Genomic DNA, 27,612 nt, shown 5'->3' with positions numbered 1-27,612 from the left:
ACAAATAATTTGTACTTAAACCTAAAATGAATGATCTGTTTGCTCTTTTATTGAGCTTGAAAACCATGAGAGAATAGAACAGGTGCTCTATGAATCTTCTCACTGCAAAGTTCAAGAAAATTGAAGTGTTGATTCTGGGATACAATGGGGTCATTTCATTCCTTACACAGTGTCCTTATCCTGCAGTTCACAGGAAACAAAGTCTTGGTCATGGAAGCCATCTTACTTATGAACCAAGAAGTAAACCAGGAAGATCTGTCGACACCGTGGTTGAAGTAAAAACACAAAATGGTGGAGAAACCCAGCAGGTCAAACTGTGTTCTTTATGTGGCAAAGATAAAAATACATAACCGATATTTCGGTCTTGAGCCCTTCATCAAGGTATGAAAGAGTGTTGGCAGGCATCCGAACGAAAGGATGTGGGGGAGGAGGCAAAGGCAGGAGATGTGATGTTTTATTACAATAATTATTGTTGTCTTGAGCAGAAATGATACAAAATGAAAGAACTAAAACAGGGGTGGGCGACATTTAAAAAAAAAACGACTCACATCCCACCTTAAGCCATCCCTTACTAATCACAGATGGCATAGGGATGGCTTAAGGTGGAATATGAGTTTTGGAAAAAAGGTTGCCCACTCCTGAACTGAAGCATCAAGATGATAGCTACGGAAAGGAAACTTTTTCCCAATAGTGACAACTGTTTCGAAATCAGATCATTATTGCATAATAATCATTTAAATAACACAGCATCAGGATTTCATCAGAAAACCAATCACGTTAAAGCACCACTGCAACCACAGGAAAATATGGTAAAATTAAACAGATCAACATTTCTATTCCTGTAATAATACGGTGGGTAACAAATACTGACTATAATCAACCTAAAGGAAGCACTATTTACAATCATTTAACAGCAGCAGGGGAACAGGATCTGGAGAAATGGAAATGAAGTTACAGAATGAATGCTTCTTAAATCACTCGTACAATTAAAGTATAAACAGAAAAATATGTGATCGTTTCCTGATATGGTCGCTGCATTGACTGACAAAGTAAAGGAAGTTTGCATAGGCTGGAAGTATGACTTGCTTGCATGCACCTCACTGGAGCCAAAGAATATTAGGGAAAGAGAAGGTTGGAGATGTGAAATGTCAGTTAATCAGTCATTCAGGTTATGCTAGAGCAGTGGTTCTCAAACTTTTTCTTTCCACTCACATCCCACTTTAAGTAATCGGTACTCTGTGATTAGTAAGGGATTGTTTAAGGTGGTGTGTGGGTGGGAAAGATGATTGAGAACCACTGCTCTAGATCCAATTGTTACTGAAGTATTTTGCCTGAGAAAAATTTCCTTTGGAGTTCTGAAACCGTGCACGTAACGAGTCATTTAGGTACGATTAAAAGAGTGGCTTTCAAACTTTTTCTTTCCACCCACGTAGCACCTTAAGCAATCCCTTACTAATCACAGAGCACTTATGGCATAGGGAATAGTTAAAGTGGTATGTGAGTGGAAAGAAAAAGGTTGAGGACCACTGGTCTAGAGCAAAGGTTCTCAACCTTCCCTTCCCACTCACATATCACCTTTAAGCAATCCCTTACTAATAACAGAGCATCTACGGCATAGGGATTGCTTAAAGTGGTATGTGAGTGGAAAGGAAAAGGTTGAGAACCACTGTGTTGGAATGTCTCAAGGAGCTGACATTGTGCTGTCCCTGTGCCAGCTTGTTATTTTCCTATTTCCAGCGTAGAACCTTTGTCTTGCATGTAGCCCTTTCCATTCTATAACCTTCTGAGGACACCCATCTTTACTTCCACATCGGTCATTGTAACATGTCATCTCCCATTGTCATACAAATAAGTGTCCAATAGCTTTCTACCAGTACCTATTACATTTTGTTTTACCCAGAGAAGTGTGAACCTGTGGAATGCTCTGCCACAGAGGGTGGTAGAGGCAGATTCGCTGATTATGTTCAAAAGAGAGTTAGATAAGACTCTAGTGGGCAAAGGAGTTAAGGGTTATGGGGATAAGGCTGGAAAGGGGTACTGATAGTAGTGATCAGCCATGATCTGTAAAATGGCGGTGCTGGCTCGATGGGCCGAAGGGCCTACTCCAGCTCCTATTGTCTATTGTCTATCACTTTGCTCATTAACTGTAATCAAGACATTACAGATTCTATTTGGTTTCTCTGCTTTTGCTGTTACCCACCCATTCATTAGTTCCCTTTATGATTTATTGTAATAGAAAATATGTCAATATTTAGCCTGAATGTAACCCCAATGGTGGGGCTTTTGGCTGGCCAGGCAGCTTCTTGACCTGTTATTGCTCATGTAATCTTTCAGTATGTTGCTGCTTCTTCCAAAACATCTCCAATGTTCAGAAACTTCATGTGTGGAAGGTGACCATGCAGGATCTGTGCCTGTGGGGCAATGAATCATGTGAGCGTCAACTCTGCAGTCAGTGATTTCGGTGGGTTTTATCACTGCTGACAATAATATTACTGCAGTTTGCAAAATAAATTCTTGAGGCAACACAAATCAAGTTTAGATTTCCTTATTAATAATCATCTTAAATCCAATGGACAGTAGAATGGGAATATAATGTTCCTCTCAGAAACTGTCTGTGCCCCTTGTTGACGTTTTCAGAAAACAACGTAACACAGCTGAAAGGTTCTGATCTTCATTTAATTATGAATTGCATTAAGCCACTAATGAGATGAATGCCAATCTCCTGACAGCATAACTTATACATACTGTAACCAACTATTTGTCATGAAAACAACAGCCATCCCATCACTAGTTGCAAGGCAGCGCTTGGGAGAACTTTCCACATCTTTGTGTAAAATGTGAGCAGCTTTTCAAAAATAAATCATATATACAAATTGTGCATTAACCAGAAGTTGCCATAAACTATAAAAATGGACTTTAATCCCACTAAGTTAACAAATATACTGTCATGTACTATTTTGAAAATTGCAACCGGAAAAAATTATTTACAGCTCTTCTCCTTTCAAGTTTGATACATTTATTTTGGAAAACAGTCAAAGCCATGGAATGCAAGGATCCCACGGAAACATATGGCTTGTGCACATAGACGCTTTTATTTCAAGTTTACTTTGCAAATCCTTCCATTTCATTCGCAATTGTTGGTATTCCACTCCTGCAAATTCCATGCTGGCTAATGCCTGCAGAAGTGTTGCAATCAATTAGTTTGAGATCAGCTTGAATTGCTTCATCTGATGTATTTCAAAGTGTTTGAATATTTACACAATTACGCTTTCAATATTTCCCCTGTAAGCCCCGGGAAAGTCAAAGTAATTGACTTTCATGCAGCGACGAGAATGTGATGATTTGAAATTTTCTTATGCTTCCAAGCACAGAGGTCAAGTCCACTACATTGCAGAAAGATAAGTTACAGCCTCGGTCATAGAATAGGTCTTCCTAGCCTTGCCCATTAATCATCAATGCCATTAGTCCCTTTTGAAACTTAAGACAAATTTCTAGCTCAGAAGGATCCAATGAATCCTTTAAAAAAAGCCACCAAAAGATTTTCTTTGCTAAATTAACAAATGTTTTCTGCGTCAGTGAACGTCAATCTTCCATGTCAGTAAAATGTGATCCTTCCCAATACAATAGGACATGTTATTACTGAATACCGCTTCCAAGTGACAATAGTATATCTACCAGGATCTGGAGATTTCCTGTTACCTTTGCCCATGTCTCATTAGCCACATTGTTCCCATCTTAACATTTGCATTTCACCAGAACTGCTCTTTTATGGCTGAGGGATCTTAAGTCCTATTGTGAGGACAAGTGAATATTTGCTGTCACTTTGTAAAAGTAAATTCAGCGCTGATTAGGATCTGGTGCCTGCTTTTTCCAGTTAACCAGGCAGCCGCTTTGTACATTCACTCTGTGGAACTGAACAAATTCGTTTATTTCATCTTTCATTCATTTGCATGCATAATATGGCAAATCAAGATATTGACACCATTTTCACTATTGAACTAAAATCATGAGATACAATTGTGAGGTTTGGGACTTTCAAGAATGTTTCGACAAAATGACTCTGTCAATTGTTTTGTGTTTATTTAGTGCCTCAACAATCTGGACAAGATTGTTACTTCTGATTTATTCTGGGGATGGTTAAGATCAAATTTTAGATAGAACAGGTATGTTTTGAAATAAAGCCATTTCAGAACTTGCGCAGTCGTCGTCAAATTACAGTAAAAGATGTTCTTTGTATGTCTTCAGCTTCCCAGCTTGACATTTAAATGTTTCTGCACAGGAACAAATTTGATACAGGCCTGCTTTTTGCTCACACCTTGAGGAAGGGCTGAGGCCACCAGCATAACTAGGTGGGGGCGGACCATCAGAGGGGGTGACACCAAATTGATTGTCTATAAAATTTTTGCGCAGTGTTCAGCAGAAATTTATCATTTTTTAAATAAAAATATCCCTGTAGTTAGTTTATAACAACAAACACATTTTTTTGTAAGTCCAGCTTTCATGTATTAATATACCTACGAGGCTAAAACTCGATGCTAATTTACTTTTTGAACCTTCCAATGTGCTTCTGGTCAGAGCCCCCCTGCCCCACCATCGCTGCCACCACCCCCCCCCCCCACTCCCGCTCAGCGCTGCTACCGCCACCCCCAGATGTACAAGGAACACACTCCTGTTTCTTCTATGCTCACACACTCGTACACTCAGCCCATGGGGGTGGGGGTGGGGTTGAGGATGACACCATGAATGACGCCACTGGCTCAGGCTCAAAATGTTGGTAATAAATCTTTACCTCCTATGGACCAGCTGAGATCCTCCAGCATTTCTGTGTTTTAAACTCCAATGACAATATCTAGCAGATTTTTGTGTTTTACTCTGTTCTTTTGAAGTCATGGCAGGAGAACACCGATGAAAATTTACCATTTTAGCATTTGTTGGGTGTTTGGGTCAGGAAAATGCTCAAATCTAACTTGATACTTTTACCTTTTACACACTTTCCAATGGCGATTAATTTTTTAAAATGTCAAATTTAGACATACAGCACGGTAACCAGTCCACGAGTCCGTGCCACCCAATTTACACTCCATTAACCTGCACACCCGGTACATTTTTGGACGGTGGGAGGAAACCAGAGCCCCCGGAGAAAACCCACACAGGCACGGGGAGAACGTACAAATTCCTTACAGACAGTGCGGGATTCAAACCCAGATCCGGCCCCGATCGCTGGCGCTGTAAAGGGATTGCGCTGACTTCTCGGCCAACTGTGCTGCCCTTTACTGTTGGCACTTTGTCTCTCCCTTGGGTAATGAGGTATTTTTTACGACTTGTCATACGAGATCGCCCAAGGTAGCATGGGCCAGTCTTCACACTGGAACCTCTTGGATTATACAAGTTCTATAAGGGTGAGATTGGTTAAAGAAACATTGAAAGAACAATATATAATTATAGCACACTACTGACTGTTTCCTGCCTGGCTTCATCATTGCTGCAAAGCGATGGACCGGATGTCAATACAGAGAATCATTAAAACAGTTGAGAGGATCACTGCGGTCTTCCTTTCCTTTATTGGCGACATTTACCAGAAGTGTTGCTTGAACAGGGTTCAAAGAATTATTGAGGACCTTTTCCAGAACACTGTATCTTTGACCCACTACCACCAGGTAATCAGGACTGTCCGGCTGGGAAATAGTTTCTTCCTGCAGGCTGTGAGATTGATGAACAGTCTCCTGTAACCAAGGAAATCATCGCAAAATATCTATTTTAAATGATATCTTTCTATGTATATGTGATTATTATGAACTTGTGTGTGTGTGTGTGTGTGTGTGTGTGTGTGTGTGTGTGTGTGTAATGGACCAGAGAAATGCTGCTTCATCTGGTTGTATATGTACATCCAGATGATAATAAACCTCAAGTTCAAATCTATTGTCATCTCATGTATAATCTGATGAAACAGTGCATCTCCAGTCCACAGCGCATACATAGCTTCTCATGCAGAAGATCAACTTACCACGCTTGGGGGCTGGTGGGTGGGGGTAGGGGAATGAAAAGTGGCCCGATGTTTCTTGTCAGTGTATCACTGCTATCCTCGGTGCTGAGTGTACGTCAAAGGGAAGGTCCTGATGGTCTGGAATCTGAACAGGCTGATTCCTAATGTCTACCATTCAATGTGGAAATGCAGAATTAAGGAAGAGTCAATACACAGCACAGTCATTACTGACAGAAGTTTGTAAACTGCCAACCAGAGGTAGGTTCCATTTGGTGCAGGTTCAAACCGTACACGTGCTCTAAAAGGCAATTCCCTGCAGTACAGAAGCACTTTAACTTTAAAATGCTTTTGGATTTCCCAGAGTCACGAAAGGTGCTGAACCCTTGCCATTCAATCCATTTCTTCACTGTTCTTACAGTCCTTTAAATCTGGAAAATTTCAGTTAAAATACAGTTTGATTGAGAATGACTTTCCTTGTTTAGCAGTTACGTGGAGGTCTGACTCCCAGCTAAAGTTCACACGATGGAATATGGAAATACATTCCCCTGGAGAAAAATCACCTACAATTTACGGAAGAGATATGGCACATGCATTGAAATGTGGCAACCATATCTGAGGTACATAGATGCACAGATATAATTCACACCCTCCCCCCCCCCCCCAATGAATAGAAGAAACAATCCATCCCAGTAGGTAAAGGATTAAGAGTATGAAATGAGGAATGTGGCACAGACGATGTGTTTTGGCCCCTACCTGCTTTTATTTAATATCCTAGGTCCTCCAGCTTCGAAGAGGATGGTTTTCTTTGTTGGTATTTAGGTGTATTTTGGTTTTTGTATAATTTAAGGGATAGGGGTATAAGGAGGGGGAAATAAGGACTCTGTAAATCATGTTATGTGTAAAGAGAATGTAAGATTCAGTTTATTGGATTTGAATGAGTCTTTGAAAAATCAAAAAAAAATTCAAAACAAAGAGAATGACTTTCCTAATCTTGCTTCCCACTCAGATATTCAATACACTTGACAGCAGCAGTTTTATTTAAAAGTAAATAGGTTAAAATAATGATATGATAGGTAGAGTGTTGTATGTTCCTGGGCTTTTAATTTAGCAAACACAAATCACATTTTGAAGATTCTGTGGAATGGTAAATGGTGAAAATATGTTGAAAATAAAACAAAAGCATTCTCTTTTTTAACATTAGACCGTCTTAGCAAGTGATTTACTTTCAGCAACAATAAAATTCCCTTGCCTGTGCAAGTTGAACCTACGGTATGTAAACTGGATAGTTATACTGTTGGAGGTTTGTATTCGAATACATTTAAAGAAGCAAGTGACAATAAAGTGCTGACCTATTTGGGATGCTTATTTTCACCTCCTTGAGTGAAATCCAGCAGAATAATTGCCTAAACTAATTGGAATAATTGAAAGACAAAGTTTTGCTCAAGGAGATGTTTGAGAAAATGCCATGGGAATGAATTCAAAAGGCGCAGTTTATCCCACGGAAAATCAATTTGATAAGCATTTCTAGCATATTTACAAAATGAATAGTGATACATCATATCTTACATTACACACACATTATATGGAATATCCAAAACTTAAAATTCAGCTTTTTGTTTCATATTGTTTCAAGATGTATGTTTTTGTTTTATAAAAGAAACGAAACACATTCATTTTGCCTTTTTTTTTAACCATCCATTGGGACTCCCACGGAAGAGTGTAATGTTTGCTGCTATATCGGGCAAGCATTTTGGCAAATTTGCTTTGTATTTTCTGTCATTCATTAGCTCATTTGATGATGCAGCTTAGTCTTAACAGATGTGACATTCAGGTAAAGTTCAGGTCTTCCTTTATCCCTCTATAATTGATAACCATTCTCCTGAATAGTGTGGGATGAGTACACAGAGGTGAATTTGCACCATTCTGCAAAGTTTCTAATTTTTCCAGATGCTGCTTGGATTCTGCTGTCATTAGTTTCTCAGGAAACCCTTGATCTGCAAAGAGAATTTAAACTGTTTTGGTAAGCTAACACACTTTTCATCCTTCTGATGAATGTGAACTTGGAATGGTCATCCAAACAATGAAATATTATCAATGTGAACATATCGGCTCCCTCAATGTTCCATGGGCTCAGTCGGTATCATTCTGCTGTGTATTTCTGACATATAAGAATAGTCTTACTCCCTTTGTAGAGATCAACCCAGCACAGGACTGATCTGGCTGTCAGCTAGATTTTTCTCAACGCCCATGTCGTAATTCTTCCCTACTTTGGGGGAATGAAGTTTTGGATCCAACCGTAGAACTCCATCTTCCCCTGAGATGTTATCTCTGATTGACCACTGTTGGTACCTGTAAGTCGGTATTTTACTCAGTGAAACACAAATGTTTGCAGTTGCAGTGGTTGTAGTCAAAAAACACACAGACATGCTGGAAGAGCTCAGCTGATCTCGCAACCGAGTTAAAGGTATATTACTGACATTTCAGGCCTGAGCTCTTCTTCAAAGAAAGTTCAGTTTTGTGGGTACCATACTTTCTGGATATTCTCTCTTTATAGCTGGATCTCACATCTCGTGACATTTGCCTGGTCACGGACAAGATAATGCATCTACTAACACCATTATTTATTGTGCTTGTATTTCAGATAAATCCTTATAACTCACCGTTCCCGATGCTGTGTTTAGGCTTTTCCAATAGATTTATTCAAATCATCTCATGCTTCAGGGAGTTTCTTTCCACAGAGATAGACGTGGAACTTCTCCCCCCATGTCCATCTGTTAAATTTCTCTGCCTAACTGCCATGTATTATTTCTGCTGATGTGTTTCAGATGAAAGTGCTTTTATCTTTCCATCTTTTGCTGTGGCCGCACACAGGGAGCCATCTCCCTGTAGGATGACATGTATTTCTACTGGAAACCTGCTTGTATGCGGCACACACCACCTCTTTGCTACAACTCAATTCATGGGATTTTTGACCATTGGTATTGAGCATCTTCTTTCATTGTTTTCTCAGATTTGCCATATGTTCTCGCATGTGATGAATGAAAGAATCCATGCATTAGGTTAGCCTAAGAAAGCTCTCTGTTGACAATTCCGTTGAAGACCCTTCATAACATTCTGATGAAGAGCCTTCAAACTTGAAACGTTAACTAGTTTCCATTTCCACTGACCTGCTGTGTGTTTTCACCATTTATTATTCCCGACTTCAAATTTCAGGCATCTGTCGTGCTTTAATTGTCAAACTTATCTGCATCTTCTTGTCCTTGGATGCTTTTGTCCCAGTGATTGTTATTTTTCTGAGCTTGGCTTAACTTCACCTGGTGTGTATACCATTTGAGAGAACTGGCATGCTTTCTCGGTTGTGATGCATTTGTCAGCATTTCGATGAGCCCAGCTTTTCTGGGTTCTTTTCATTGCCTTGAGGGACTGACAGATGTGAGCTTTGTCATTCACTCTCGAGATCTGGAAGCCATCTGCTATGTCTACAGCTCATTTGCAACCTTTGTTTCTTCTATTTTTTTGCTGAAATATATCCCGTTTTTTTACTCTATGTTGGAACTTGTACTCGACAAATAGGGTGTTAAATGTTGTCAATAGTGAAGATTCCTTATCAAGTTTCACATGCCAGTGCCTGTTTCTGGCATAAATTGTTGAAATTGTTGACCCTTTCAGTTGCTGGTGTGATTTCTTCTGGAGCTCGTGTAGGGTAGTAGCCCCTCTTGATTGTGTTTTACGTCCTCATAATATGCTTATCCAACCATTCGCCTGATCTCTGAGCACAATAGAGTTTACTTGGTTGCTCGATTGAATGACAACGGTTAATTTCTCAATTCTGCTCCACCAATTGGAATTCCTTTTCGAGCCTTCTCTTGAACTTGATTGGTATTTTGTCAAGCCGGAGAGTGGAGTTGATAGAGATGATGGATGGTCGAAAGCTGGCTTCACTTTGGAGGGGATTTTGTGATCTTCAAATTAGTCAACTGACACATCAAAACGTTTATATCTGATTCTTTTCTGTGTCTTAATGTTGGGTGCTCTTTGACCGGCATGTTGAGTTCAATTCTTATTATTGTCAAATGTTGAAAATTAGAATCCTGAATCTATGTTTGAGAACATCACACTGATCTTTTCAATTTCTATACATTGATGCAAATGTAGATAATTTGTGCCATTTGTTTAATCCCAACATATTTGCCTTACTTCATTCTGATTTTCCAAATTCTGTCTGCGAGTTTTCAGTGAACACTCCATAATGCGAGAACATTTTACAGTTAATGGTGTAGATTTCCAAGGAGCATCCACCCACAATGAACTGGTTATTCCTCCCATTCGCAAGAACTGAAAAAATGAATTCTACCTCATTTGTTATCTCAATTATTAACCTTATGCAGGAGGAGCTACATATTCCTTCTTTTAAAAAATGAGCTTGCAAGACCAGTGGAACCCTACGCTAGCAGTCATAACCATTCCTCCTTTCTTGCTGACAATCAGACAGGTTTTCATACATCAGTATAATTTTTACACCATTGGAACTGGTGAGTGGCTTACATCCTTGTGGGTGGTAACCACTTGGTCTCACATTCCATTCACAATAAATGCCTTGGCAGTCATGGTTTCTCCCTTTCTGAATTGCATTATTATAGCTCCCTAAGTATCCAATTTTTCACACCTATTGGCCTCACTAACAGTAGAACATAGAATCGTAGAAATATACAGTACAGAAAGAGTCCTTGCAGCTCAACTGGACAGAAATAGTCTCTTACAGCCCACCTCATCCACACAGCACACAAAAGGACCTGACAATCCACCTCATCCATACAGTACTCAAACGGTTCCTGGCGGCTCACCTTGTCCATATAGTGCACTAACAGAGCCGGACAACCCACTTTCTCTATACAGTACACAAACAGCCCTTACAGACGACCTTGTTCGCTCCAAGCAGATGCCTATCCAAGCTCATCTCATTTGTCTGCATTAGGTCCATATCACGCTCCTCCTTTCTTATCCAAGTTCCTGTCCTAATGGATGAAGGCATGCTGATTGGTGCACATGTAATTAACACAGTATAGGAAGCACACCTATTTCGGACGACAGTACTTGCTCATTATAGTAACATTAACATACAGACAGTGGTAATCATTCTGTACATTGGGTTATGGTCTGAATAAGGCACAATTTTGAGAGTGGTCATCACTAGTTAAGCCAGCCTGCTTCTTCTAGAAGGGGGTGTTTATTGTACTGTAAAGTGGCAGCATGCCTTCAGAGCTGCGGTTGACCTGTGATAAATTCAGTAAAGTCGTTGCATGGAAAGAGCAGCCTCCACAATATCTAGACTGACCTGAAGGTGGAGGAAAGAGATGTGCTGTCACATGGGAGGCAAGGAGCTGTTCCACATGCAGTGGAAAGGGAGCAGGTAGACTGGGCCATTCTACAAGCTGCACATTCACAGACCTCACACACTGTTCACCATCTGTGAGGTCATGACAGTTTGTTCCGGCCTTAAGCACCACACCTCGTCACCAAAACTTTCCGTCTACTTGGACCCACAAGCAACATTTGTTTGTTGATCTCACCTTATGCTCTCTGTTTAACCAGGACAGCTTGAACATTAAAAAACATTCCGCAAACTTGGATCTGGAGACCACAGTGAAAATCTGTTGGTATCAGGCCATTTTGCACCATTTTATTCACTGAGAAGATCAGCAAACTATAACTTCGCAGTCTTCTTTGGCTTGGCTTCGCGGACGAAGATTTATGGAGGGGGTAAAAAGTCCACGTCAGCTGCAGGCTCGTTTGTGGCTGACCAGTCCGATGCGGGACAGGCAGACACGATTGCAGCGGTTGCAAGGGAAAATTGGTTGGTTGGGGTTGGGTGTTGGGTTTTTCCTCCTTTGCCTTTTGCCTAACTTCGCAGTGGAATGGCCACAAATGGCAATGTCATCTTTGCTCCTATCTCTACCTTTCATATCAAGTTCAAGTTTATTGGCACATGTACCAAGATGCAGTGAGAAAATTTATTTATCAAGTAGTCCAGCTCAACATCACAACATCACAAGACTCAGAAGCCGAAGTAGGCCCGTTGGCCCATTGAGTCTGCTCCGCCATTCTAATAATGAGCTGACCATTCCACCCACTTATCCCCACTTCCTGTCTTTCTCCCCATAACTCTTGATGCCCTTATTAACGAAATATCTGTAAATCTCTGCCTTAAGTACACCCAACGCTCTCGCTTCCACAGCCACCTGTGGCAACAAGTTCCACAGACTCACAACCCCAGAAAATTTACTGCAGTTCCATTTTAAATAAATGCCCTTTTATCCTGAAGTTGTGTCCTCTTGTCCTAGAATCCCCTACCATGGGAAACATTTTTCCACATCTACTCTGTCCAGAACTTTCAGCATCTATGAGGTCCCCCACCCCTCATCCTTCTGTACTCTGAGTAGAGAAGTCCAAGAGCCGAAAATCAGTCCTCATGTATTAATCCTTTCATTCCTGGTATCATTCCACTAAATCTTCTCTGAACCCTCTCCAATGCCAGCACATCTTTTCTCAAAAACGGCCCCTAAAACTGTACACGGTACTCAAGTGGGGACTCACCAGCAGTTTATAGAGACTCATCATGACATCCTTGATCTTGTATACTATCCCATTGCATTTGCCTTCTTCACCACCGACTCAACTTGAACATCCCTTACAAGTAAGGTACAATACAGAAGTGCAGAGTTACAGAGAGATATCAGTTGATATGTAACAAAGACAGCACATTGTGAAGTTCAGTCAAGAGTCTGATAATGGCAGGACAGAAACCATTTTTGAATATGGTAGTCCATGATCTTCTTCGTAGTGGAAGTGCGGGAGGAGGGGGATGCAGAGAGTGTGGCTAGGAGGGGAATGAGTCTTTTGATATGCTTTCCAAGGCATTGGGGGTTATAGGCAGAGCCAATGGAGGGGAGGGAGATGTGTAAGGTTCAAAATCCTACAGTCTTGAGTGGACCAGTTCCCATACCGGGCAACGATGCACCTTGATCGTGTGCTTTCAATAGAGAAGTTGTTAAGGGATGCAGATGATGTGCCAAATGTCCTCAGGCTTCTGAAAAAATAGAGGTTTTGGTGTGCTTTTCCGATCATCATGCCTAGGTGGGAGGCCTAAGACAGGCCAATGGAGTTTTTAACTCGAAGGAACTTGCAGCTGTTCATTATCTCCACGTCATTATCATTAATGCAAACTGCAGAGTGAGCTTTGCCCCTCTTTTGGAAGGGTGTAGCTAGAACCTCCATCTTGCTGATATTGAGGGAGAGGTTGTCCTGACACCAAGCCACTCATCCCTCCATCACTCTTCTAGACTCCGACTCATGGTGTCATGGATCCTGCCAACAACAGGGGATGGAGTTGGGGTCTCTTTGGGATAGGAAGTCATGGATCCAATTGCAGAGAGGAAGTTCTGAGGCCACATTATTGGGTATGGGTTTGTCTGGCACTATTGTGTTGATGAATTCTAGTCTGAAAGAGGTGTCCACATACAGGTGTTCCAAGGCTGAATGTTAGGTCAAGGAGATGGTATCTGCTATGTCCCATTTCAGCGATTTGTGAATTGTTGTGTGTGATGGTGGCTGGTAGGCTGGAGTTACAATGGCTCACAATTCTCTCAATCCATCAACTTTACAGGTGATGAATGGTTACTTTTCCCCTCCCACACCAAGCCTATACTTGTTACATTCTCCTAAGAAAGTAAAGACACGCTCAGATGCAGACGCCATGCATGACTTGGAATTGGGGGCCTGGATGCGGTGAACATCAGGCACCATTGAAAAATAAAAGAATAAGGTCGAAGTGTGAAGACAATTCTGTCAAGCCCCTAGTCTGTCATTCCACACAGACCTGGAAAGCACCCTTGTGGGATTCCAGAGACAGCTCGCATGAATCAATAAGCAACTAACTAAGAAGTTGACGGTCTCTTTAAGTGGTGCTGATGGGGAAGGCATTTGGTGGGGAAGGCTTCTTCACGGTACTGATCACATACTCAGCTCTGCAGGGTTGAAGGAGGATGAGAGTCTGGGAGCTGAAGTCCCAGCATCTAATCAGTAAGAAACCTATAAACCCCTTCATTAATATCGTAGCCAATGTGACTCAAACTCTGGTGTCTTGATTGCCAGATTCACTCCTAAGTAATTATTGCTTCAGAACTGACCTTTGAAGCTACTATGCAGGTATACCTCGCTTTATGAATTATGAAAATTCACTTTTATGAAGAAAGCGGCGTTCACTTTTATGAAAGGATTTGAAGTGGTTTTGAATGAGTTTTCGCTTTTATAAAAATAGTCTCCAATAGTAGTGAATAGGTCTTTGCATGACGCCATTTTGGCTTATGAAAGGTTTCAAAGAAACGCTCTAGTTTCATAAAGTAGGATATACCCATATTTCAGGTACATATATAATAAGGCAAAAAGAACTTGGTAGGTAATTGATTGAAATGAAAGTCATTGACTGGCTTATTGGCAGGTTCTGTGGTATCTCCTCTGAACTTGAATCAACATCTGTAAAACGAGTCATAACAAGTATTGAACTATCTGTAAAACCATTGTCAATTTAAGACACCTTTCTTCATTGCAGACACTTCTTGTTTGCTTCGAAATGATAAGCAGTCATAACCTGTGTCCCTGCTCTGATTTTCACTCTAGTTTAGCTTTTGAAATAGATGGTTTCATTTCAATCTTATCTGCATCATTTAAAATGAGAAGGCAACTCATGAAATGCTTTCTGAAACCTGACACATTGCAAGCACCACCCACAAAGGAAACCCAAATCAGCCAAATTGAAAAATACACTTCCTGTCCCCTTGATTATGCCCCACTGTATCGTAGAAATTATGAAGCTCAGGAACGCAAACAAATCAAATTCTTGGCAGCAATGTAATCATGTTGAAAATGTCCACTCTTACTGTCACTTCCAGGTAACATCCTTGTGTAATAATCACATTCGAAGTTTCCTCACTGAAGAGTAGTAACTTATAAAACAAAAGTAGACATGGTTAAAAAAAAAAAATATATATATATATATATATAAATATAACTGATGTGTTGTGTACACATGGCCGTTGTTGTTTGGCATTGGAAAGGTTAATTATGATGTTCTAAAGAAGGTGATAAGTTAATAAAAACAGTAATGTGAAAATAAACTATTTGTATCCCATTTATTTGTGTTCTAAATTGGGCTGTTGACTTTAAAATCCTTGAAGTGCGCGTCAGTCGTTTCAGTCCTTTGCACATGATTTGCCTCGGACAAAAGCACCGAATCATCGCGCAGCAGGTAGTGCTGCATTGCAGCACAGTTCCAGTGATCTGGGTTTGACCCTGACCTCTGGAGTTGTGTGTCGGGAGCCTACACATCTTCCTTGTGAAAGCTCAGATGCTCCAGTTTTCTAACACATCACAAACACATGCTGGTTGACGGGTTAATCGATGACTCTGTGTTACCCCTAATGCAGGTGGATGGTGGGAAAATCAGGATAGAGTTGATAAGCATGTAATAGAAAGTAAATTATCGGGAAATAAATGTGGAATGAGATTGATCGGCTATGGTCTGAGATGCAGCGTTGGACTGAATATTGGTAGCCAGAAGAAAATATGAAATACAATATATAAAACATGAAATATTTAAGGAAAATTGTCTATATAATTCATCTTCCCTCTTAAAACAATTTTTAGGTGTCATTTTGTCATCTTTACAATGCTTATTAAAGTCAGTTAAAAAGAAAACAAGTCACGAACAAGATGTCGAATATCAAGTTGCATTTTTTTCTGGCAATATTCCATCATCATGTAAATTTCTAATTTTTTTTTGGTAATTCTTTATTTATCGCACTATGAACCATATCAACCAATATATTTACAGATGCATCCCTTTAAATATTCACAGTGACATTTTCTCTTTTTTCCCCATCCCTCCCTTCCCCCTTCCCACCCCCTCCAAAAACAGTAAATATTGAATATATAAAATACAATAAAACAATATCTTTATACAAAAGGAATACAAACAAAAAAGACGTATCATCTACTTATTCACATTAAATCTGATCATGTTTATCTTCTTTATCATTTTGGGTGGTGGTGGTCCAAGGCCTGCTCTTTCTGTTAGGTTCCATATATGGTTCCTAGGTTTTTTTCAAACATTGTAACTTTGTCTTTTAAATTATATGTGATTTTTTTTTCCCAATGGGATACACTTAAACTTGGTTATATATTCCGTTAATGTTTATAGTTATATAGTCCAATGTGGCCATCTTACATTTTTATTTTCACTTCTTTTCTGCCTCTTCACCACCTCCATCCCCTTTTTTCCATTACTGTTTTTTTAAGTTTTCCTTTTTAATCTCAATATATGACAATGCACTTAAGACATGAAATACCCCAACAATCCCCACAAGCAATCACCCTTTAACCCCAAATGAACCTCCCCTCCTTGGATTTCCCCTTGTCCCTTGATGGCAACCACACTCCCCTTTCCATTCATTTTGAGAACTTACTCGCAAGCATCAGCCAATTTCGCAGTGACCATTATTCTCCCCCCTCCCAGCCCCCAGAGAACACTATTTTCCTACACTTATAACAAAGCTCTCTCTCTTTTTTCCCCTTCTTCCCCTTCTCTTATCCATCTTTAAATCTTTATATATACATTATCTTTACTTTATATTTTTACATATTTTCTTGCCAGTCATCCTTCTTGTCACTCCTCCTCCTCTCTTTTCCTGTCCTGCAAATGTTCAGCAAATTCTTGGGCTTTCTTTGGGTCCGAGAACAGTCTATTCCATTCCCCAGGAATAAATACTTTGAATACCGCTGGATGTCTTAATATAAAGTTATACCCTTTCTTCCATAAGATTGTTTTCGCCATGTTGAATTCCTTCCATTTCTTTAAAAGTTTGAAGCTTATGTCTGGGTAAAAAAATATTTTTTGTCCCTTATATTCCAACGGCTTATTGTCTTCTCTAACCTTCTTTCTTGCCTGTTCCAGTATGATTTCTCTCGTCTTATATCTTAGAAATTTTACCAATATGGATCTCAGTTTTTGATGTGGTGGCGGTTTCGGTACTAACGCTCTATGCGCCCTTTCGATTTCTATTTCTTCATGTGAATCTGTCGTTCCCAGCACCTTCGGGATCCATCCTTTTATAAATTCCTTCATATCTGACCCTTCTTTGCCTTCTTTCTGTCCCACTATTTTTATGTTGTTTCACCTACTGTAGTTTTCCAATACGTCAATTTTTTTGTGACAATAAATCTTGTGTCTCTTTAATTTTTCTTTCGTTTAAGTTTCTAAATTAAGGACTTTGAAAACTATTGCAAATTCAAACTTTGCCTTGATTAAATTTACAAGAATTTTTTAAAGTATATTTTCCAATGGATATTGGGAATAAAGCAATTACTTTGTGTCAGCTAAAAGTGAATGCCACCAACAGAGAAAATCCATTTCAGATTTAATAAGCTTGAGAACTAAATCTCAGTTTGTCTATATCTACTTTTTGGAGCCTGGAGCCATCTTTTCCAGAATTTAATGTATCCGGTAAGTTTTCCTCATTATCTACTAGATAGCCCTTCATTAGTGCACAGTCAACCTCTTCAGCCCTGGCGCCCTTGCTTAAACTATTGATGTTGTCTCCTTTGATATCAGCTGCCAGCAAAGGCCTCCGTGCATCAAGAGAACGGTGATACTTCACTGCAGTTTGCCACTGGACCCTTCAGATTGTTCATCCACAATCATTCCATTACTTCAGATGCTGAGCATGCAAAATGCCAGGGAGGTTGATGAATCAAGCAATGCTTCCAGATGCACAGACAATCCAATCGAAGGAGGTGAGAAGATGACACCCTGCCCATTGGGCTGTCAGCTCAACGCTTTCAGGTGACACGAGTCTGAAATAAAAAGAGCAGAAAAGCACAGAAGAGCATCAGAGGAGCTGTGCGGTTCCATTAGTGCAGAGTAATAAATCAACCACAAATTAAAGTGATAATTATTTTACTATCTTCATGTAGGAATTGACATGAGCAGATAGATCATGGGTTATTAATGTTTTGTACATTGAACCATGTGTTTGACAATAAATCCCTGTTCATTCTTGAACCGAAAAACCCGTACCTCTAGGTTCAAGAACAATTTCTTTCCTACAGCTATCGGCTCTTGAACCTCCCTGTTTTACACTAATCATGAATTTCTCTCCAACACCACACAAGGACGACCTTGCACTATTACAAAGTCCTTCCTTTGCACTAGGATGATTCTGACTACCTACGGACTATCATTTTTAAAAATCTTGTCCATTTCTAATTTTATTGTCATCTTTGGTTGTTTTGTCATTTTTTTTTTACAAAGTACCTGTTCAGCTGGAGCAAGTAAAAATGTCAGTGTATATGCACCTTGTAAATTCATTATCGTCATAATCACATTGAGATTTTGTTATTGCAGATTGAATGTTCTCAGATGTTTTTGCACCATTCATTCTCCTGCCCTTTTGATTGCAACATGAAACACACAGATGCATAAGAAAAGTTGGTGTTATTGATAGCAAGGAGGCTGCAGAATGATGGCCAGGGCAATGGCAGGTAGAGTTTAATTCTGACAAGTGCGAGCTGATGCATTTTTGAGGGGTTGGCCAAACAGTGGTACTCCTGGGGAGTATCGAGGAACAAAGGGACTTTGGTGCACTAGACCAACAACCCCTCATATTGGCAGTATAGACAGAGAGAATGGTGAAAGAGACAATCGGGATGCTTCCCCTCATTCGATGTGGCACAGAGCACAAGAAAAAAAGTTGCAATATAACTTTATAAATCTTGGCTTAGGTGACAGCTCGAAATACTTTGTGCATTTCTAGTTGTCACACAGTATAATTGCACTGGAGAGAGGGCAAATGAGATTCACCAGAGTGTTGCCTAACAATGAAATGATTCAGTTATGAGGAGAGTTTGGATCGGCAATGGAGCCTGGAGCCATCTTTTCCAGATTTTAATGTATCGGTAAGTTTTTCTCATTATCTATGAGAATAAAGGCATTTTAACTGAACAAAATCGACGTTTCTGTTGATGGGTTTATCTGATGATTCCATTTATTCCTATAATCTCTTCACGAAACCAAGGAAGGTGAGAGAAAAATAACCAGAAAATTATTGTTCTGCTACTATCGAACATGTTACATACATGCATCCTAATTAAAAAAAGTTTATGCATATTTGTAATAAGTGAAAAGATTCAGATATTTCAGTGCATGTAATTATTTGTGCATTATACAACAGTCTACAATCACAAGATAAGGGAGCAGAAGTAGGCCATTCAGCCCATAGAGTTTGCTCCACTGAACAGGTATCAACAACATAAGGCTTGTTTCATCTGAAGATGTTCAAAGTTCAAATTTATTGTTAGAGTACATTCATGACATCACATGCAACACTGAGGTGGTTTTTCCCCATGGGCTAGGCAGTATTTCTACTTGTTGGTGGCTGTAAACTGCACTGAAGAAGAAGGAAATATAAACAAAATAAAGAAATGTAAACAAACTGACTGAAAATAGAGAAAAATAAAAATATTCAGTAATAAATAATGAGAAAATAAAGAGATATTAAATGAGTCTCTGAATGAGTCTGTTGTTCAGGAGGGGTAGCGACTATTCCTGAACCTGGAGGTGTGAGTCCAATAATTAATTAGATAGTGCACTCAAATTATAAAGCACAAATGCAAAGATGTTCCACACGTTTAAAATATCACAATTCAAACAATAAAAGTCAACATTTTTTTTAATGTCATGGGCTTTTGGACAAATGATTAATGTCACGAGGTGTTAAAGATACCCAAGTTAATTCATTATGAAAGGAACCAACTCGCAAAACACCAACCTTTAATCAATTAATTAATCCATTCTTTCTCTCAGGTGGTCCCTTGGAATCATGGAGGTTTTGCTTCTGCTTTGGTTCACTGGATTGTGAGGTGACAGCTAAGGCAAATGCACAATGGCAGCACGCGCCCGATGGGATAAGCAGGTGGGTTGTTTATATCTCGTTTGGTTCGGATCTTGGCTTGCGTACGGTCACGATTGAAGCAAATTTCTGTGGGCAGCCAAATTTGAGGACGGTGTACCATTGTTTCTACTGATTGAAGTCTTAGTGATTTTTATATCCCCCAAAGACGCATCCAACACAAAAGCAACATCTTTGACAATGAAAACGGGTTGAAATTGTTTTACATCATGCTGATTAAAATTGTTTTATGCCTTTAAAAAAAAAAGGAGATAGAAATCTAGATTATTTTCTATCTTTTCATGGGCAAACTATGTAGAGAACATGAACATATAAACAATACACCAATATTTGAATAGCCAGAAGAGAAAGAGTTTATTTCAGGTGCAATCTCTCAAGTCAGATCTTCTGAATGTTTGCCTTCTTCCACAAACGTGGCTTCCCCTCCACCACCATCAACTCAGCCCTCACCCACATCTCCTCCATTTCCCTCCCATCTGCCCTGGCCCCCTCTACCTCCAGACGTAACAAACGTAAAATCCCCTTTAGACTTGCCTACCACCCCACCAGCCTCTGCATCCAATGTATTGTCTTCCAAATAGTTTTCTCACCTCTCTGCCTTATGTAGGGACCGCTCCCTCTATGACTCCCTCATACACTCATCCCTCTCCATCAATTCCACACTCCCCAAATGACACAATAGAATTAATCCTCTTCTAGCTACAGGGGATTATTGCTACTCAATAAGTAGGTGCTGCAAAGATGGAACGTGACCCATGATGGGCTGATAAAGCATGTGTTCTGAGATTGATACAGCACGAAAGCCCATCAAATCCATGCTGACCATCAAACATTCAGTTGGACTCATCCTGCACTAATCACAGTGGGTTCTGCGTACATTCCTATCAACCTGCCACCCATTCTGTCTCTCACTTATGCGCACAAAGAATGATTTACAGCTGCCAACTAACCTATCAGTCAAGATGTAGCAGGAAGGAGGAAACACAGAGAGGAAACACAGCAACCCATTCAGGATTAAACCCACTTCCCACTTTAAACAGTGGGACCACAGAGGCCATCTGGATTGACAGGCACCCAACCCTGGCAGAAAATTGGCAGCGAGGGTTCAGTAAGGACATGAGAGAAGTCCCTGAATGCCTCCAATTTGGGAAAGTGCCACGCCCTTGTTACCGATCCTTGTGGACTGAAAGCAAAGTTTGGATGACCTAAATTGTGGCAAAGATCAGCAACGGTAACTTGAAAGTATCTTAAAGCTCAGAAGCTGAGAAGGGCTGTGACTTTAAATCAGTGAAGGAAAGTGTGATATTGCTGAGGACAAAAATGCAGTTTGAATGATAGCTCTTTAGCAAAGTTTGAGGGAAAATAGGGCTCTTCTGTGGAAAAATAAAAATTGATGTCTTTCAGCCACGTCAGGTTAAACATTTCACTGTAGATTAATTTTGCACATTGGACTAATGTTGATGTAAATTCAGGTGAAGATAAAGGTGCCAGGGCAAAATAAACTATGATGAAAATTGAATTTCCTGAAGGAGCTCAGAAATGTGGGCAAACTTTAAACACAGCACTTTTTTTTTTGCAGTTGTCACTCAAGAATCTTCTGGTTTTGAAGAATTACTCCTGATATGACCAAGATTTTATACTGCATCATACCATAGAACCCTCTGGACATTGGGATTAGACTCACTGTGTACAGTTTTACCTGGTGGAAAATCTTTTACTTAAATACATCAGCACTCTGTGAAAAGTGTAGACAGAAAAGATAAAATTCAGAAAATTATTTTTACTCCTTTATGATCTTATCATTTAAATCAGTTCATTTACAAGTTTAACAAGACTTTTCTGAAACAATATCAAGCTCAAATAGATACATTTGCTTGCAAATCGGGCTACCCAAATTATTAAAAGTAATTTATATGCAGACACCTGTATCTCAAAAGAACATTTCCGTGCTTTGTTGAAACTGGTTGTCTATCCTTATAAGTAATTCAAAACAGGTCATTATACAAATAATGATTTATAACTCTACAGCAAGTAACTAAAGGTTTTATTGTGTAGGATCTCATTTTGCTTACTACCAATACTACAATCACACTGGATTTTATTTAGATTTTAATCCACCTTTTATAAATCCTGGAAATATAAAATGTTTCATCTCTCCAGCTAATGCACAATAGCAGGATTTGCGCTTGCAAAAAATCTAGATATCCTGCTTTAGAATTCTAGAATAAAAAATTAAATCTATTTTACAAAATGATTTTCAATATAATTGAACCATTCATACAGAGACAAAAACAAATGAATCCGAACTGTTCCAAATTGTCAGAGAAAGTGAAATACTTCAAAATGAGTTTGTTGTTGGCAGCGTGTTAATAGTCATGAATTTCATCTGACTTGCTCCAGTACATCGAGGACTGGAATGCCGCATGTCTGACAAATATAAACTTCCTGTGATTAATATTTGTAGAATGAATGGAAGATGTTTTGTCCTTGTAAGAGTTATTCTGTGCGAGAGTTCATCTCACCATAAGGGACATTTTCAAATGAGAGTCAAAGGAATAACATTGTGATGCCTGTGGGCTGAGGCCCTGAATAAAATCAGCCAAAAAACATTTACAGTGTGTTCTAAAAGTGAGTCTCTGGAACTGAGAAATAATGGGCTCAAGCAACAAATGATTACATGTTGCAGAATTGGAAAGAAATGTTGAATATTTCACAATATACTCTGGCCATAAAAGATGCTTCATCGGCATTAGGATACAGATGTAAAACACAAAAATCTGTGGATGCCCTTGTTGAAGTAAAAACACAAAACTGGAGAAACTCAGCACGTCAATCAGTGTCCTTTATAAAGATAAAAATACATAACTGATGTTTCGGGCTTGTGCCCTCCATCAAGGTGTGGAAAAAATGTTGGCAGGCGCCCAAACAAAAGAGTAAGGGGGCAAAGAGTGGTCCCAAAGGCAGGAGGTGATAGGTGGAGAAGAGATGGAGGGGGCAACAGTGATCAAGGAGAGGAGGGATGGCCAGGTGAATAGAGAGGGAAAGGAGAAGGAGAACTGGAAAGGGGAAGGGAAAGAGGAGAGCAGGTTAGAAGAAATCGGAAAAGTCAATGTTAATGCCATCTGGCTGGAGAGTGCCCAGACTGAAAATCAGTTGATGTTCCTCCAAATTGTGGGTGGTGGGACAGTGCATGAGGCCATGGACAGACATGTGAGTATGGGAGTATGACATAAAGCTGAAATGGTTAGCTCCTAGGAGGTCTCTCATTGGCGCAAATGGAGTGAAGGTGTTCAGCAAAGGGGCACAAAGGGACTACCAGATACAGTAAATCAGTCCTGCGGATACACAAGTATTGCTTCATTTAAAAAGCCTGTTTGGGCCCACAGACTATGGTGAGGGAGGAGATGTGGGCCAAGTGTGGCACCTCCTGCAGCCACAGGGAAAGGTGCTGGGGTGGGGAGTGGGGAATTGGTGGAGAGGGATGAGGGAGTCATAGAGGGAGCGGTCCCTACATAAGGCAGAGAAGTGAGGAGACAATCTGGAAGACAATACGTTGGAGGCAGAGGCTGGTGGGGTGGTAGGCAAGACTAAAGGGGATTTTACATTTGTTACATCTGGCGGTATGGGGGGCCAAGGCAGATGGGAGGGAAATGGAGGAGATGTGGGTGAGGGCTGAGTTGATGGTGGTGGAGAGGAAGCCACATTTGTGGAAGAAGGCAAACATTCAGAAGATCTGAACTGGAAGACCTCATCTTGGGAGTAGATGTGGCGGAGATGGAGATGGAGACATTGAGAGAAGGGGGATAGAATCCTTGCAGGGGACAGGGTGTGAAGAAGTGTAGTCGAGGTAGTTGTGGGAGTTAGTGGGTTTGTAACATATTTAGTGTAATATAATTGGGATACATAAAAGTCACATAAAAAGGGAGATGTGGGTGGTCATCTGCAAATGGGATGGAATTCATAGGCATTTAGTTAGTCATCGTTTGAAGTGGTTCCATACCTTCAGTTGAGCTTCACCTTTGCACAGAATTCAGGCAAAATCCAATACTCATTTGATATATTCTGGTCTCCACAGGGTTGACATACCAATGCAGACTGCCCCGAGGAAAACCTGTCAATCATAGCACAACCAATCATAGCACAACCAATGAGATCTCTTTTCCAATCAATTAACTTAAGACAACTCAAAATAAAGACTGTTGGTTTAGGTACCAAATAACTTTTAAAAACTAAAAGATAAATTTCAACTCAAAATTTCACGTAACAGAAAAATTGTGTTAATATCCATGATACTATTGCTGCGTTCTGAATTCTCCAGATTGTCAATGTAAGAACAAGATCGGAAGGACAGTATAATGGACAAGTCAGCCCTGGAATTACAGAAACAAGAACCACTGTTTTTACCCTGATGAATGTGGGCAGAAAATATCAGTTGGAATTTAATGCAAACAACAGTTGCTTCTCAGTAGAAAAATAGGTACATTTAAGATAAAATTAAAATTCTTTAAAATTGCTGAAATAGCTAAAAACTAGTTTAGAAATCCAAGGTATCGTTAACATTGCCACTTAACCCATGCAGTCATCAACAAAGACAAAAGAATGATGAAATAAGTCCTCAGAACGTAGGTCAGTTATGATTGAGTTGTGCAGCAAGTATCAATAGAGGGTGTAGAATCTTCCTTCGTGAATGGATGGAGATCTTAAACACACAAGAAGAAACCTACTTTACACTGAAGATGATGGGCAGTTAGAACAATTAATTATAGTTCTTGTGATTTTATAAACCTGTCTGCTTCAACAAAAATGTGCATTGCGCTCTGACCTCCATTCCCCATGACTACTTCCACCAGTAAGAACAAAAATGTGCATTACGTACTGACCTCCATTCCCCATGACTACTTGCACCAGTAAGAACATCTGAGGACCAGATATATTAGCTAAGTCAGACACTAGAGCCTGGAAACCCATCTATTAAAACATCATAAAAATAACTCTTTCAGAATGAAGAAGATATAAATAAATTTTAAAATTCATGGATATTAGCCATAGAGCAAAATGGGCCATACTGAATTAGCAGGCTTTTTAAACTCCAGCCAATTTTCTTTTCCTAATGGAGTGGGTGGATTGCAAAACTGGCTGTGATTCAATGTTCCCGATTTAGGCTAGATCCCAAGATTAATGTATATCCAAGCCATCTTTGTAATGACAGTAAACAAATTTTGCCAAGCCAGTCATAATGCATGGATGGACACAACCAGTGTAAAGGGGGAGGTTTGGTTTCTTACCGCCACATCAAATTATCTTAAGCCACTTCTTCTCTGTGCCATCCAACAAAGTGAGGGGAGGAATGTTTCAGGGAGATGCCAGCTTTTTTTTTAAGACTCAGAAAGAAGTGGGTGCCTGAGATGCTTTGCCAGGGGTGGTGGTGGAGGCTGGTACAATGGGGAAATTTAAAAGACACTTGGACAGACACATGCATCAAAGAAAAATAGAGGGTTATGAGGTAGGGAAGGTTTTATTTTTTTTTGAGTAGACTTAGATAGGTCGGCACAACATCATGGGCCAAAGGGGCTGTACTGTGCTGTGATGTTCTACATACCACAGGTGGCTTCTTCGTACGTCAGAAAGAAATAATTCATTCAGCTGGACTTATTGCCTGTCCACATTTCTCAAGTAAATCATTCTTATCTACAATTGTCGAAGTGCTGAATTAATCCTCAACAATGCTGCTGAGTGCATTCTGTGTGATTTTGATAAACCATCTGCCCTCAAGCTTATATCCATATCCACCCACCCAGTGGGATTTCCCCCAACTAGTACCATCACTGTCTACTCATCTGTAGCCAGAGAATGACCTCCAATGGTTCCTCTTTCCAGTCCAGCAGTTTGACCCTTTGACATCTGCTAAGATCAAACCTTGGCTCAAGTGATACCTTTGCAGCATCAACTGAAGATGTCTCTGCCTTTTCCCTTGATTGCATCAGTATATTTGATATGTACCTCCTTGTTTGACCAACATTTAGTGTCTGAGGACCAAAACTTCCTTCAACTAAATACTGGGAAAATGAAAGCCAGGAATTCTGTTCATGGGGCATCGCTTCCATTCCACCCTGAAGCAAATGTCCACGACTGAACTGGAACCTCAGTGTCAGACTTGATCTTGAAATCATCTTCCACTGCACGCTCCTTCACCCTGCCTCAGTTCATCTGCCACCCCCAACTTCAACAACTGCCAAACACTGAGAAATAAAAGAAACGGAACTGACAAGATCTGGTCTATTTTTCCTTCCCTGTTCACCATGGTAGCAATGTTGATTTTGTGTAAAAGCACAAGACATACAATGGCAAGCTGGCAGGTTGACCTCTCATGTAATTTCCTATGCTCCAAACGTGGCCAGAAATGCACAAACATGGAGGCTTCTGCCCTCCCCCACACAGAGATCCACAGCAGGAAGTTTAAGCAAATTCTGCTCCAAAGCCATTCCTTTTTAAAAAAAATATAGTGGGCAAACATTGTCAGCACACCTGGTTAAAAGTAATTACAACAAAGTGTACTTATTGAATTCTCAGAGCTATTTTGAGATGCTGGTGCCACTTACAGACACTTCTAATGGAAAACAATCAAACTGAAGTACAAGTCCTTTTCCCACTCCCCCAGTTATAAAATAACAGAATATAAATCAAGGTAGATGTATAGCATTCAGGGCCTGGGTGCTTTCCAAAGCTCAGCAATCAGGAAAGAATAGAACAACACTATCATTTTCAGTATCCACATGGTCTGAGTGCCAGTGGAGATTTTGCCAGATGCAAATATTTTCAGTCCACAAGGAACAAGCACACTAATTTTCAGCAAAGTCCATTTTTATTATATTACATTTATAGGCTAATCTGTTTCTCCATTGACTGCATTTTATATGTTCTCAGTCACTCACAATTTATTATTTTATGTGTTACTCTGGACAATTGGAATTTGTGTCAAGGAAATGGTTCATAATGTAGCGTAGCAATCGAGTCCAAGAAACTAGACAGTAGCCCTCTTGAAAAATAAATCTTCAGGAAATAAAGTACATAACCTGAGCTTTATTTAGCTGTAGCTTTAAACCAAGACTCAGTAATGGCTCTAAAATGTACGATTACTGAGCAGTATGCAGGCACAAATATTGCAATGTCTCTGGAGAATGCCACCTCATTTACAATATTAAAATCCTGGGCACTTTGCATCAATTAGTCTGCACATTGCAATGCTCCTTATCCCCTTGTTGCTCTTTTAATCCCAAACAAACTCTGCTCTATATAAATTAATTTTCAGCTCTATTATTTACATTACTTTCTTAGTTTATAAATGTACTGCTAAGTAAACTGTTACATGTTACCACATGCCCAAAATATGAATTGAAGTTTGAAAGTACAGCTGAAAACTTGATGGGTGATTTCTTCAGGAACTCATGGCTCGCTGCTGATTTCCTGCCTACAGGATGCAGTGCAAGTGGGCACTGACACTGAAATCCTTTAACCCATGTGTGTGGCGTAAACTATCGCATTTTCGTACATTCCCCCCAGGGAGACCCTTGATCTGCTAACAATCTCCCTGCAGATGTTGACTTGCTT

At 40.0% G+C, this 27,612-nt stretch overlaps 1 long non-coding RNA gene across 2 annotated transcripts in view; it reads right to left on the bottom strand.

The window, feature by feature from the left end:
* Positions 1-15,945: 15,945 nt before the first annotated feature.
* The window catches only part of LOC138762854 (uncharacterized), a 37,775-nt gene continuing 26,108 nt past the window's right edge, over positions 15,946-27,612 (bottom strand). For both annotated transcript variants that reach the window (XR_011357209.1, XR_011357208.1), the window contains 4 exons: positions 24,005-24,115; positions 21,704-21,739; positions 19,864-20,237; positions 15,946-17,890 (listed from right to left, as the gene is read on the bottom strand). This is a non-coding gene — a long non-coding RNA (uncharacterized lncRNA). The remainder of the gene's footprint in view (positions 17,891-19,863; positions 20,238-21,703; positions 21,740-24,004; positions 24,116-27,612) is intronic.

The sequence above is a fragment of the Narcine bancroftii genome, chromosome 5 (genome assembly GCF_036971445.1).
Source record: "Narcine bancroftii isolate sNarBan1 chromosome 5, sNarBan1.hap1, whole genome shotgun sequence".
In the NCBI taxonomy this organism is placed as follows: Eukaryota; Metazoa; Chordata; class Chondrichthyes; order Torpediniformes; family Narcinidae; genus Narcine; species Narcine bancroftii.
This window is presented reverse-complemented; position numbering and strand designations above follow the sequence as displayed.